Source organism: Haliaeetus albicilla, chromosome 14 (assembly GCF_947461875.1).
Source record: "Haliaeetus albicilla chromosome 14, bHalAlb1.1, whole genome shotgun sequence".
Classification (NCBI taxonomy): domain Eukaryota; kingdom Metazoa; phylum Chordata; class Aves; order Accipitriformes; family Accipitridae; genus Haliaeetus; species Haliaeetus albicilla.
Window position 1 is genome coordinate 27742675 of NC_091496.1, and position 12715 is coordinate 27755389.

The 12715-nt window shown below is 42.6% G+C and overlaps 1 long non-coding RNA gene across 1 annotated transcript; it reads right to left on the bottom strand.

Moving 5' to 3' along the window:
• Positions 1-3915: 3915 nt before the first annotated feature.
• Positions 3916-6731, bottom strand: LOC138688989 (uncharacterized). The gene is made up of 2 exons (XR_011327797.1): positions 6049-6731; positions 3916-5019 (listed from the first exon to the last, which is right to left on the bottom strand). It is a non-coding gene; the product is annotated as an uncharacterized lncRNA (long non-coding RNA).
• Between the last annotated feature and the right edge of the window lie 5984 nt (positions 6732-12715).

Below are 12715 nucleotides of genomic sequence, written 5' to 3' on the forward strand. Positions count from 1 at the left end.
AAGAGATGAGCTTTCCCTTTTTTGGCTTTGATACACTTGAGACAATCAGTAACTTGATGGATCTGGGGAAGCACACTTATTTATAGAACAGAAAGGTTTTTTATGAGTATCAAGTTGCTGATATACACAAAAAATTTGTAGAAGTGAACTCTTTCTATGTTCTAAACCTCTCTGTTTAAGTGGGATTTTTTATATATGATCAACTTACAGTTTATCTTTGTGCAGATTGCCAGAATAATACAATTTGAGGTAAATAACTGCCAACACTTATTTTTAAGGGCCGAGAATTTTTTTTTTTTTGGTGAGAATTTCACTGGACTTTGGATGGAGCTGAATCCATCTCCATGTTTTAATAAGAATGTTTTGGATTTGGCTGATTTTACTGTTCTAAATATGGAAATGCTTCAGATTAACACTTTTTTTTTTTTTTTAGGTCAGTAATGCCTGATCTGTTTTGGGCACATCTCATAGCTGTAGCTTTTCATTATACGCTCTTTTCCTCCTCTCCTCCATCATCCCACAACCTATGGCTCCTTGGTGTCCCTGCCTTTGGAGATCTATAGCACTATATTTCCTTACCACCAAGCAGCATGTTCTTTTTCTCTGAGATCTGAACCTGGGAGTGAAAAAGAGAATGAAGAAACAAAATAAACTTAACAATTCTCTCTTTTCTGTTCTTCAGTCTAGCAGTACCTCTGCTCTCTCTTCCGTATCTTATCTTTAATGCTGTCATGCCTCACTAAGAAGGCTTGACTCATGGGTTGGGAACTACTTCTTTTGGTGATGACTTGTTAGATTTTTTTTTCCCTTCTGTTTATCACATCTGAGCTAACTCGACAGCTTTCAGTCACTGCCAGATTGTCAACACTGGACCCGGACGTTCCCTATGTACAGAATGAATGTGGTCATGGCTTTCCAAGCGCAGCATCTGAAAGCCCTCTGCTCCCTGCTTCTCTCCTCTCTACACCAAATATGCCTCTGTCCTTTCCTGGAGGGATGGCATCGGCAGCAGGGGCGGAGGTGGGGGGGGATTTGGCTCCTTTGCCCACTTGCCCCGCTGCCTTTCGTTTGAGATGCCAGCCTGGGAGTCTGGTGATGCTGGTGTTGGGATGTGACTTAAAGCAGAACTGGAATGGCTGTTTCCCATCTGGTTCAGAGCAGCTGTCAGATGGTAACGAATGCCAGTAGCCAACAGCAGGAGCTTGTTTTTGTTGTGTGTGTTTGTGTTGTACATGTGTAACTTCGGAACCGCCCCTGCACCGGGAAGCAGCTTTCTTCATTTTGCTAACGAATGCACAGAACGGCTCATGTAAAGGTGCATATTACCCTGTACTGTGGTTTGCAAACCATAGTTTGCATTGCTCTGGCTCACTAGCTAAAAGGCCAAGTTAATGTGTATGTGTCAAAGAAATTTAATGAACCATTAACTAGAAATACATCTTATTTACATTTTGCAAAAGGATCTGGGAGAGATGCCGGCTTGACATCTTGACTAAGAATCAGAAATGGCTGTGGCAAGTCCTTTGTTTAACATATAACGTGATCCAATACCTAAAACATCAGCTATGAAGTTTACATATGGTATTTACATACAAAGCACGCATGTGAAGCAGGCTACCTGCAGGGTAGTCTTTCTGCAAGGATGGCGTGTTTTCAAGAGCTGTAGAAATGCCTGAGAGCCGGTAGCAAACCCACAAAATAGAAACATGTTCCGAACTTTCCCCAACAGGACATTTTCAAATTAAAAAAAGAGTATTTCTTCCCTGCGGCATGTCCGTTTGGATCCCTGCCTAAGGAAAAGTGAGGACTATCTCAAAACTGAGTATGGAGAAGCAAGAGAAACTAAATAAAAGGCAGGTCATGTTAAAAACTGTCACTGCTTGTTTGTGATTCTGGACAAACCTTCTGTGAAGTTTTGGTTACCTCAAGAACTGACTGGGTAATGGGACCAGCTTTCCAGTGCTTGCTCTTGCCCATCTGGCCAAGGGGCTTTGTGCACTTGGCCAGGACGTGACAACTTTTGGGACTGCTGGTGTGTGGCATTTAACCAAGGAGAGCAGCTGTTGCTTATTGTAGAGCCAAGATCTCACCCAGTCCCCAACTGTGAGCTTGTCATATAACCTAGTCCCATAATGGAGATAATAACGTTTGCCCTTCTTTGGAAATTACTTTGAGATCTGCCAAAGAAAAGGGCCTATTCAAATGCAAAGCCTGATGCTTTTATTTATTAATAGATATCGTGCCAGAGTCACCAATCTGCTCTTGATGCCTAGTGCCGCTCTGAAAACAGAGGATCTGCCTGCTTGATTTAACCCAGCCAGTGAGTGGAGGCCTAGGGCTGCTTCATGGTATTAGAAGCAGCACAAAACAACCAGATGTTAACCAGCAACAACTCACACTCGGTGTTATCCCGCCTATTCCTCCTCTAAAACTCAGGCAAACTTGGTGCTGCCTAAGCTTGCCTGCCAGCAGCACGGCTGCTTCTGACACAGGGGACTGGGCTTCTCAAAACATTCTTGTTCCCTTAGAGGATCACATATTCTTGCAAAAAATAGCGGTTACAGGTAAAACTATCATCTTCCTTGAGGAATATATTTTATCTACCCCATAGGACTCATAAGGGTGGCTGCTTTGTGCTGCACTGGTAAGTACAGCGCAGGAGTAAAGCAGGTTCACCTGGTACATTGCCATTACTACAGTACTACCTGGTGTTTCTGGAGCCTCTGGCTCAGCTCAATCCTAGCCAAAACTTCCAGGGAAGACAGGCAGGGGGGAAAAAAAAAAAAATAAAAAAAAATCTGTTCTCAAGCTTGCTCTGGCTTGATCCCTCTGCTGTCAATGATTAGCAGGTGGAGGGTCTGCTTGTCTAGTTTTGTTCCTTCCTTGTTCTCTTTTTGACTGCACTTTCCTGGTGCGAAAAGCCCGGTACTGATTTCAGTCAAACCATAGTTTGCATTGCTGGATCCATTTTTGCTGTCCTCAAGGGAGTGTTTTATTCCATTACTTTCCCCTCCACGCTTACGGTAACAGATGACTTTTTGAAACACTTCTATTAGAATGAAAGCGGAGGGTAAAGTGGCCAACAAACTTTTGTTTTACCAGATGAAATGTAAGGGGAAAGAACTTCACTAATGTGCTTTTACAAAGTTGGTTCCTGGAGCCTAGCGGTACGTTACGGTGTGTTTGTTCTGATTTCTCATCTTTCGAATTGATTTCTCATATTAGAATGTCGCCTCTAGTCACGGAAGCATTTTTATCCCAGCATTAGGCGATGCCTAATTTGAACTGCGTCCTTCCCCGGAGGCAGCACACCGCCGAGCCCCGTCGCTCGCTGCAGACCGGAGTGTTTTGCGAAAGAAATGATGGGCTTAAGCGGGATCAAATTAATTTCCTGCCTGAGCTCCACAGGAGCGTTTTACCGTCCTCCTCCCTCCCCAGAGGAGGCATTGGAAGCCCGGGGCAGGCCGGCAGGACGAAGAGCCAGGAGATGGCAGCCTCGGCATTGCGATGCCGCAGCCCCGGGGCCGGCTCCCGGCCGGGGAAATTCCCCCTCCTTGAGCAGAAAAAGAGAATATTGCGTACGGCGGGTGGTCGCGGATTTAAAGAAAAAAAGAAACGTGGGGTTTTTTTGTTTTTTTTGTCTTGTTTTGTTTTGTTTTCCGGGGGAAGGCTTTGCCTTGCCTCCGCACCGCTGCCCCGCGGGGAATATGTAGGGTGGGAGGGAAAGGGAGACGCAGCCAGGTGAGCGCCGTGGGAGGCCAGTTAGGCTCGCCGAGCTCGTTTTGGCCCACGGAGGCCCAATTCTCAGCTGGTTTAGGTCAGTGTCATTCATAAACGTTAGAAGAAGAGGGTCACTGGAGCAAATCAGGAGAGAAAAAAAGCCCCAAGAGTTAAAAAAAGTCCCGTTTGCCTTGCTCTGATTGCTAATACCTTTTAATGATGTTCTCCCTCACTATGGGGTGGGATTTTCCTTGGCTTACTTCAGTTTCCATTGAAGTAACTCGGAAAATTCCCACAGCTTTGGTGGAAACACACTCCAATAATCTGGGATTCTCGGAAGTGTCCTTCCTTTCCAAGAAACATCATTCTTCTGTGATTGAGAGAGCTCTATCTTTCACAGAAGTTGAATGCCGCTTCACTTCTGATGCTGAAAATCTATTGCAGCAGAAATAAAGCCCAGTGCAAATGAGATTATACACTGAGCTCCCTACTCAAAGAGATTAAATTTCACGGCATTTTAAATATCTTGCATTAACATTATTTGGTCCTTCATTTCTTTTCTTTGTCTGACATTTGGAATTTATTGAACAGCCTGAGTTACTCTCGGTTTAATGCATTGTCTTCAAGGACCTGATGTATATAGTGAATTTGGCTGGCTGTCTTCAAACAGAGATTTCCACTTCTTATTAGCAAATTCCTGGAGCTGTAAGTGTTTCTCTGGTTTTCATACCTCCACAGAATTGCCGTGAATTGACAGAATCACTCAGAAAGCAAAGCTATTTTCGGGTGTCTCCCTGGTCAATAAGGAAAAATGTTCCTCTTGCAAAAGAAAACTGTTTCTCTTCTGCGTGAGTCATGACTCTGCTTGTATGCACAGAGCAAAAGATTTCCAGCTTCTCAGGCTTCACTGGCATTCGGGGTAGGTTTCAGCCAGCCAAGATTCACATGTGGAAACTAAATATGGTCATAGGGTTACACTCCCATTTTTTGCCCATTACTCAGGCTCCTGCATGGTGTATTTCAGTGCCTACTCCCTTTCTGCCGCTGTGCATCTCCCTCTGCTGTGATAGTTTACTCTGTGGTTAAGGCTAGTAAGATCATAGACAGCACCAGTTACAAACAAGCAGTGTGTTTCATCTTCGGCTTAGGAGTACTATATAAATAAAAAAGACCCAGTATTAATCCTGGGAGGGAAGCTAAAGGCTAGATACCTTTATAAAGCTCCATGCTAGAGGGTGTCATCTTAAGCCTTACTCCAGCTTTCAGCTGCAGTAATCGCCACAGTTTTCATGGTAGAACCTGCCAAAAATAGAAAAACAAGAGGGAGAGAACATGTTGTTTTTTTGAAAACAAAACAGCTTGTGTATTTTCAGCAACAAGAAGTCAGAGGGACATTTTTATAATTATATATAACAGCAGAAGGGTTCTGATGTCATGGGAGCCAGAAAAATACATCCTAAATTATACTACGTTTCACCATGGAGGTTAATCAGCGAGCCAGCAGCGTTTTTAGGTCCCTGTGAGGATGTTCAACCCCTGCTTGGGACCAGTCAACACATGTGGCTGTGGAAGGGCAGTGGGGAACAGAAATTACGGGGGTCTATCAGTCACACGCCGCTCTGACATGGCGACACAGGTCTCGGCGAGGCGCTGGCTCCCTTCCCATCGGCTCTCCCGGGAGCCCTCGTCCCCTCCTCAGGCACTTTACAGAGCTGTGTGGGAGTAGCAAGGGGCCTGATCTCATACTTTGGGCTCGGCTTTGACTTCCTCAAGAGCTCTGTGTTCTCCATTCATCTCAAAGCTATTCCGTGCTGCCTGGAGACACAAACCTCAAGGCACCCACCAGTGAAGAGGTGACATCTGCTCTGGTCCCAGTTTCCACCCTTCAACCTCCATGCAGAACGGTAACAGCACCGTGATCAAAGTTTTCTACCAATCGGTCCCCCTTTCAGCAAGGCTTTTACGTAGTGTCAAATGCGTAAGTTTTCCCACCAAATTATATGAGACCATACTTGATTAAGAGAGACTTATGGTCAGGCCAGATTACCATTTTGGTCGAGAGATATTTTGTTAACTGATGATTTACTCTGGCCCTGTACAACTTCCATGTGACTTTGTGGCTTGCTGCAATATTTCTGTTAGAAACCAAACCCAAGATTTTTATACAGTAGCTGTGCTGGATACATGGATTAGCAGCCTTGAACTAGAAGTATCGTATACAAATTTTTCAGTCAAACTTTTTAGATTACAGTTACTCATTTCTGTATTATTTTGTGTTTAACTGCAAATAAGTTGCCAGTAGAAGAAATGCAAAATAAATTATTCTACCTTTAATTAGATAAACAGAACTTATTTCTGTGAGAAGTGCTACATGCTAGAGAGCCAGAGTACACAGTTCGAAATCACATCAGGTTCACTGTGATCGCATCACTACTGTCTGGCTATGGAAGGGTTTGTATGGCAGAAGTGATTCCAGCTTCAGTCCTAGGTCCACACAACACAGAAATTACCAGAAAAATGTTATCAGTGTTGGAAGAGGTAAGAACTAGAAAATGCTGTAGCTTATTTCTTTACTACGAGAACCAGCCCTTTGAAGAGAGATGGGGTAGGTATTTCTGCAGGGCAATATGAAGGCATTTTTACTTCTGTTTTGTGTACCAATATTTATTCTGGAAACAGACGACTTGTTTTGTGAGAACTATTCCATTTCACACCCTTTTCCAAGACTATTGAACTGTCTTTAGAAATATTCAGACATGCCTTATGCCAACTATTTGCACCTGTTACATTCTTTATGCAAAATTAAGTCACTGACTGTAAAGCTCCCAAGGGACTTATGTTCTGCGTCAGAAAATCATTTGGTGTTTATACATACTGAAATTTGATAGTATGTGCCATGAAAAGGGATCAATGTTGCTGTCATCTGGACTACAACTACCCACATACCCTTGGTTGACAGATATACTGTTATTTCTTAAGATAAAAGTGTCATTTCTTAACTGACTTTCATCAATAGCAGTGTTTGGTAGCCCAGCAGGACAGCTTAGTCCTGCTAAAAATTTGCATTTGACATACTCAGAGTTCATGGGGCCACAGCAAGTAGCATCATATACTGGAAGAACTCGATCTAATACATCAGTATTATCTAATGACATTGGTCACTATCTGATGGGCATTTGGAAACACAGTACTAGGACTCAAGAGAGAGCAATAAAATGGTTAGCTAGTAGTTTTTAGGTACTTTCAGGGTGGTTTTCCTTAAAGGAGTAAAGGCTTTTGCTTCTAGCTGGTGTTTGTAAACAGAGACAAAAAAAGAATGTAAGCTCCACATAGGAGAAGGTTATGAAATACTATTGAACAGGCAGAAGAGCAGCTAGAGAGTGATTTTACTTGCACAAGCTTTCTATCCAGAATCATCTACATAACTGCTGGAAGCTCATGCTGAAATGGAGGCAGAGTAGAACAGAGGTCAGAACAGGGCAAGGAATTTCTTTAAGGCTCCTGCAGGTTGCAGACCTTCTGCAGACATTATGATGAGCTAATATGGAGGTGCCGGCGCTGGAGGGAAAGAAATATGTTGAGCTGAAGCTGCTGAGCAGAGCAGCAGGGCTCAGTGAATTCCCTGTAAGTCTCATGAAACAAGTAGGGTAGCACTGAGCATCCCTATGAGCTAGCGACATGTCTGTGTGAATGAAGGAATTCCCAGATATCGTGGTGATGTAACCACTCATGGTGACATATGGAGTAGGGCTAGCTGAAGTGACAGTAATAACCACAAAAGGGCAATAGCTGAAGCAAGTATCATGGTTGTGGCTGCGAAACTGAGTAAAAGATTTAGTACAGCATGTGCCTTTAATCATTGCTAATACAAATATATGATTAATTCAGCATTGTTAATTCTTCCCAAGTTTATTTTACTTTCCCTTGTCTCTTTACAGGCTTAACCTTCTAAATGAGAAATATTGCTTATTAAGAGAGTCAGGGTTCAATGTCCCCAGGACTCAAGCTGAGGGTTCAAACTGGAGGCTTTTGCTAGTGCTAAGAGGAATTTTTCTGCATTTAAGCCCAGTTCTTGTTGTCATCAGCAACAGGGTTGCTTTGAGTTTCAGTCCTCCGTAATCCATGAATCAACAGGTCATAAGCAATGAACATTATTTTTTTTTCCTTATTTTGGATGACTATCCACCAACAGGATAGTTTCAACGGTAAAATTCTTAGTGCCTCAGCCAGGAAGGAGTAAACTGATGATGCATGGAAAGGTCCAAATTTTTTTGAGAACTCTGCAACAGAAAGGCTTTCCCCACTCCACTGAAGAGCTGAGCAGTGCTGGCTTTAATGTCTCTGTGCTGAATACTGGTATTTGGTCAGGCAATTCTGCAACCTAGAGGAGTAAATCTGTATTTTCAGTGGCCTTCCTCAAAGGATGCTTGTTAAATATACACAAAGGAATATTTTTAACTGTAGAAATGATACTCCAAAGACACTCAAATTCAGATGAAAAGATCCACTCCTGCTACAATCTGACAAAAGCAGCTCCAGCTCTTTGTCCCTTGGCATCTTTGTTTCACAGCGTTCTTCAGACTGTTTCAGAAACTCAGCACAGATGAAACAGACAGAATTTTAGCTGTTTCCAGATGTAGTTAGTCATTGTCTAATAGGCAGTAACAACACCTACTCTTGTTAAAAGAAGATGGCTGAATTGACAGACATCTGTAATGGTTGAATCGGAGTCTACACTTCATGAAATAAAGAGATAAAATACTGTACAAGCCAGGAGATGACAAAGTATGAACAAACCTTAAAGGCAACCTTGTCTAAACCTAGAAAAACTCGTATGCTCTATTCAATTGTCGGTTCCTATTATTAGCATATTTACTGTCCTACAAGGAATCCAGATTATAACAGAGGACTTCTGTCAGTGCGATAGAGCATATCTATAAAATGAGTAGTCTAGCAAGGCAACACATGCTTATCGCAGGCAACACAGGCTAAGCATTGCCCACCAACAGACTGGGGTTGGGCTTTGGGATTGCCTGCAGAGAGTTTTTATGCACGAGTCTGCTGCTGGCAGCACTGGGTGATTCCCCAGCCTGCTTCCCAGCGTGCTTCTCCATGATGGGAAGCAGCTTCCAGGCTGAATTGTCTGCCCAGCCAGGCTCCTGTTGTGTGAATCTGGTCATGCATACTGTGTCCAAGGCAAGTTCTGAGCTGATTTGTCAGTGCATTTAAACCGAGCTCTATCCGGCCATACCTATATGGTCATTCCTCCTCAAGGCAAGCCACGCTTAAGTACAAATTTGCACATCTTGATGATCCTTTAATGCCTTGGTTATTGCTGTCTGTATTGGTGCCTGTCGCTGCACTGTTCATATTCACTCTCCTGTAGGATACTCTTTCAGTTCAGAATTTACCTGCAAAATGTTACAGGTAGGAACTGAAGAAAGGTACGAAGAGTCATCCCTCTCCTTTTTTCCTTCCAAAAGTCTCCATCTATCACTGCCAGATGGAAATGTGCCTGCTATGCACAGCTTCTCCTCATTCCTTGAGTATGCAAGGCAGATCCCTGAGATTCTCTCACCCCGTCGTTCTCTCTGTAGAATATATCTGATCCTTTTGAAGTACTTCTTCATTTTGTTTTTTTTCTCTTAACACCAACTATTTAGTTTCCATGTCACTTTTTTCACTTTGGATTTTCTGCCAGTAGGATTTGGGGCAACATGTACATCTGGCAAGCTACATCTGGACCTCTGGTTGCTGGAGGTGGGCAGGCTGAATGTTTTGATGAGTAATAGTCACAGATGAAGGCCTATATTCTGATAGTTGCCAAAAAGTTACACAACTACAAAATCCCTTGGTCCTTTAAGGTTCGTCTAAGCTGATCCTCTGGTGTAAAGCATTTTGTAGCTCAGAATAAATAGTCAGGAAAAGATTGTCAGTGCCTAGATGCACTGCAGGGGTACTCCATATCCTGGATAAAGGTTCAGAGATATGATCAACTGAGAACGTCACAGCTATGACAGTCTTAGATTTAAGTTAAACCCTGGGTGCCAAAACAACCCCTGAGAGCTGCTGTCAGTCTGCAGAAAGCAGAGCAACCTTCAGCATAGGTCCCTAGTGTTTCAGGCTGGAAAACAGAATTATCTCTAGAAGTCCTAGAACTGGAGCTTATAATGCTTTTATTCACCTCTGCACTGACCACTGCTTGATGGAAGGGAAAATCTGGATTCTGAAGACTTTAGACCAATAATGGTGTCACAAAGCTCAGGTGGTACCTTTAAGGTGACCTGGCATCTACTGGGAAGCAGTCGTGCCGCATCAGGGGTCTATGGTTAGTTCCTGCACAGCACCCAAGGACAATTGGTCTTATAAAAATTAGATCTAGAGTAGTCAGCATACTGAGCAGTGAGCAGCTTGAGTTTACACCTGTGAGCGCAGTGAGAGGAGTTAAAGTCTCCTCTGTCTCAAGGAGTGAGATGCTAGACTACAACAAGGATCATTTCCCAGCTCTTGCTAGTGATCCCTGCGAATACCTATCATCTCTAGTTCCTGCAGGAGAGGGTGGCAGCCAGAGGAACATCTCATTTATACTTCCCAGCATCCCAGCAGTGCGTAGGTGTGACCTGGGTATCCTTACAGTGAGTTTTACTAGCAATTATGTGCCACAGAAATTCAGGTGTCTGCAGGGTTATGTAAATTCAGGTTCTCAGAACAAAAGCAAATTACCTACTGGCATTGAGCCTAGGGCCTTTAGTGGACTGTGTCTTGAATTAACACTAAAATGTGTCTTGTCTAAGGGGGAGGACACAGGCTGGTACTGAGCCTAATCACTCTCTTCCCACTTTTGCCATGCTTCGTAAAAGCAGTTACAAATCTGGTGAGAATACTGTGCATTTATATATTGTCATGGTTATCAAATGTAAAACATTTTACCACTATGCCTGCAGAAGGCCATAATAGAGAAAAGCATCTTGAAGACAGGATGTGCTAGTTGAGCTACACAATTGAAATTTCAATTACAAATTCTACAGAAGAAAGCAAGATAGAAATAACATAACCTGTATCACATGGTGTGCCAGTGTCAGATAACAAAAAGTGGAAGAGTTAAGGTTTGTAAGACACAGATGAAGACAGCAAAGGTGTCTAGCTCAGCAAAGACTTTTATTCTGTGCCTCTTTCCTCCTCCTCAGGACATGAGGAAAAAAAAGGAGGAGGATGCAGCAGACGCACAAGGCAATGAAAGCAAGAAAGTGAATGGAGAACAGTTCTAGTTTAACATAAGAGAGGGTCAAAAGAGACCCTGGGTGCAGCTATGGAAATTCTCCATCATTAATAAAAGCCTATGGTTTGTCATTCATTCCAATACATGTATTTCAAAAAATTATTCTGCATTTAGTCCACTGTTCTTAATCAAATTCAGAGAGATCAACCACATAGTCGTGCAGTTCACACTCTCATTTCTCAAAACTTTGTTGCTCCAGCTGGTTTTAACTGGAGTGTCCAGATCCCCCATATGTTGTCTCAGGGTATTCAAAGGAAAATGGTTAAAGCTAAATGGCGCAATTTAAGAACTGGTGACCCAGAGGATGAGAAGAGTGGCCAGCAACAGCCAAGAAAGTTTTCTGGTAGGAGGAAAAAGTGGTGTTGAACCCACCTGAACCCACAGGTCCTGATGCAGCTTATGATGCTGACTTTCATATCTAGTAGCGTGAGACTATCTACACCACGTTTACAGCCAAGATAGGAGATTGCCTGATGCCATGGTCTAACAGCTAATGTCTAGTCCCCTAGTAGACAAGCCCGGATCTTGCTATGGGGTGTGTTGTGACTGTGGTATTGATCATGAGTGATATTGCATTGAGAACCCGGCAGGAGCATGGGAGTGAGATTCACACACAGCACAGCCCTGTGCCCGCTGCCCAGCAAAGCGCCAGGGACAGTGCAGTCACAGGGTGAATCTGCACACCTCTCCCATGAAGAGTCCCGGAGACATGACATTATAAACAGTTAAGATGAACAGATGTGTCTGTTCTGAAACTATCAGGCTCTTTGCAAAAACAAGGTATTTTTGAATACTGGAATGCTCATTTGCTTTACTTTCACATTGCAACTTTCCTTTTACCTTTTAAAATATTTTACATTTTCTCACAATTCATAGTCCAATTCAATGTACTATTTGCTACCATTGGACTACTAACTACCATTAAACACACTGTTCTGCTACTGAAAAACATATGACAGACTACCTTAAGCTGGTATCTGCCATTTAAACATTAAAATATGGTTAACAGATTTGTAGGTCAAAATGCAATAGTCTGTTTTGTTGGACTTCAGTGTGCTAGGTTAATGGCGTGACAGGTATTGTGCAATAATTCCATAGAAAAGAACTGTCCTGTCACAAATTAGGTCTATATGCAGCTGGATAAAAGCTGTCATTCCCTTATTTCCATACATTAAATGCTTAGGCTAATGAGCTTTTATTAGGAACAATCCTGTTTCCATTGGACTCAAAATGAAAGCTTTAAAGGATTTTAACAGAAAAGCTATCCGGACAATCCAGATCTGAATTTTGGATGGTCAGTCTTCCACGTAAAATGAGCTATAAGCAACTCATTGTATTATGACGTTGTTCTGTTTATTTGATATTGAAATAATCTAAACGTAAACATCATTACCCTAATTTGAAATGTTGCAAAACTGAGGAACAAGAAAGCAATGGAATTTGTCATCCTTAAGCATTTAAACAAGCTTAGGCTCCCTATTCAATGCTGTATTCACTATTTCTACTGCCTACTTATTTAGCAGCAGAAAATATTTACTTGGGAGAAAAATGTAATTTTTTGTTGGGGAGAACCTTCCTGAGTCAGATCCTGAACCACAAATTAAGACTGTTTTGCGCTTTCTTTCTTGAGAAACAAATGACATCACTTTCTGTTTCTTTGTCAAGAAATATTGGGCTTTTCTTCCTAATAAAATGAGATTTATTCACATGACTTTC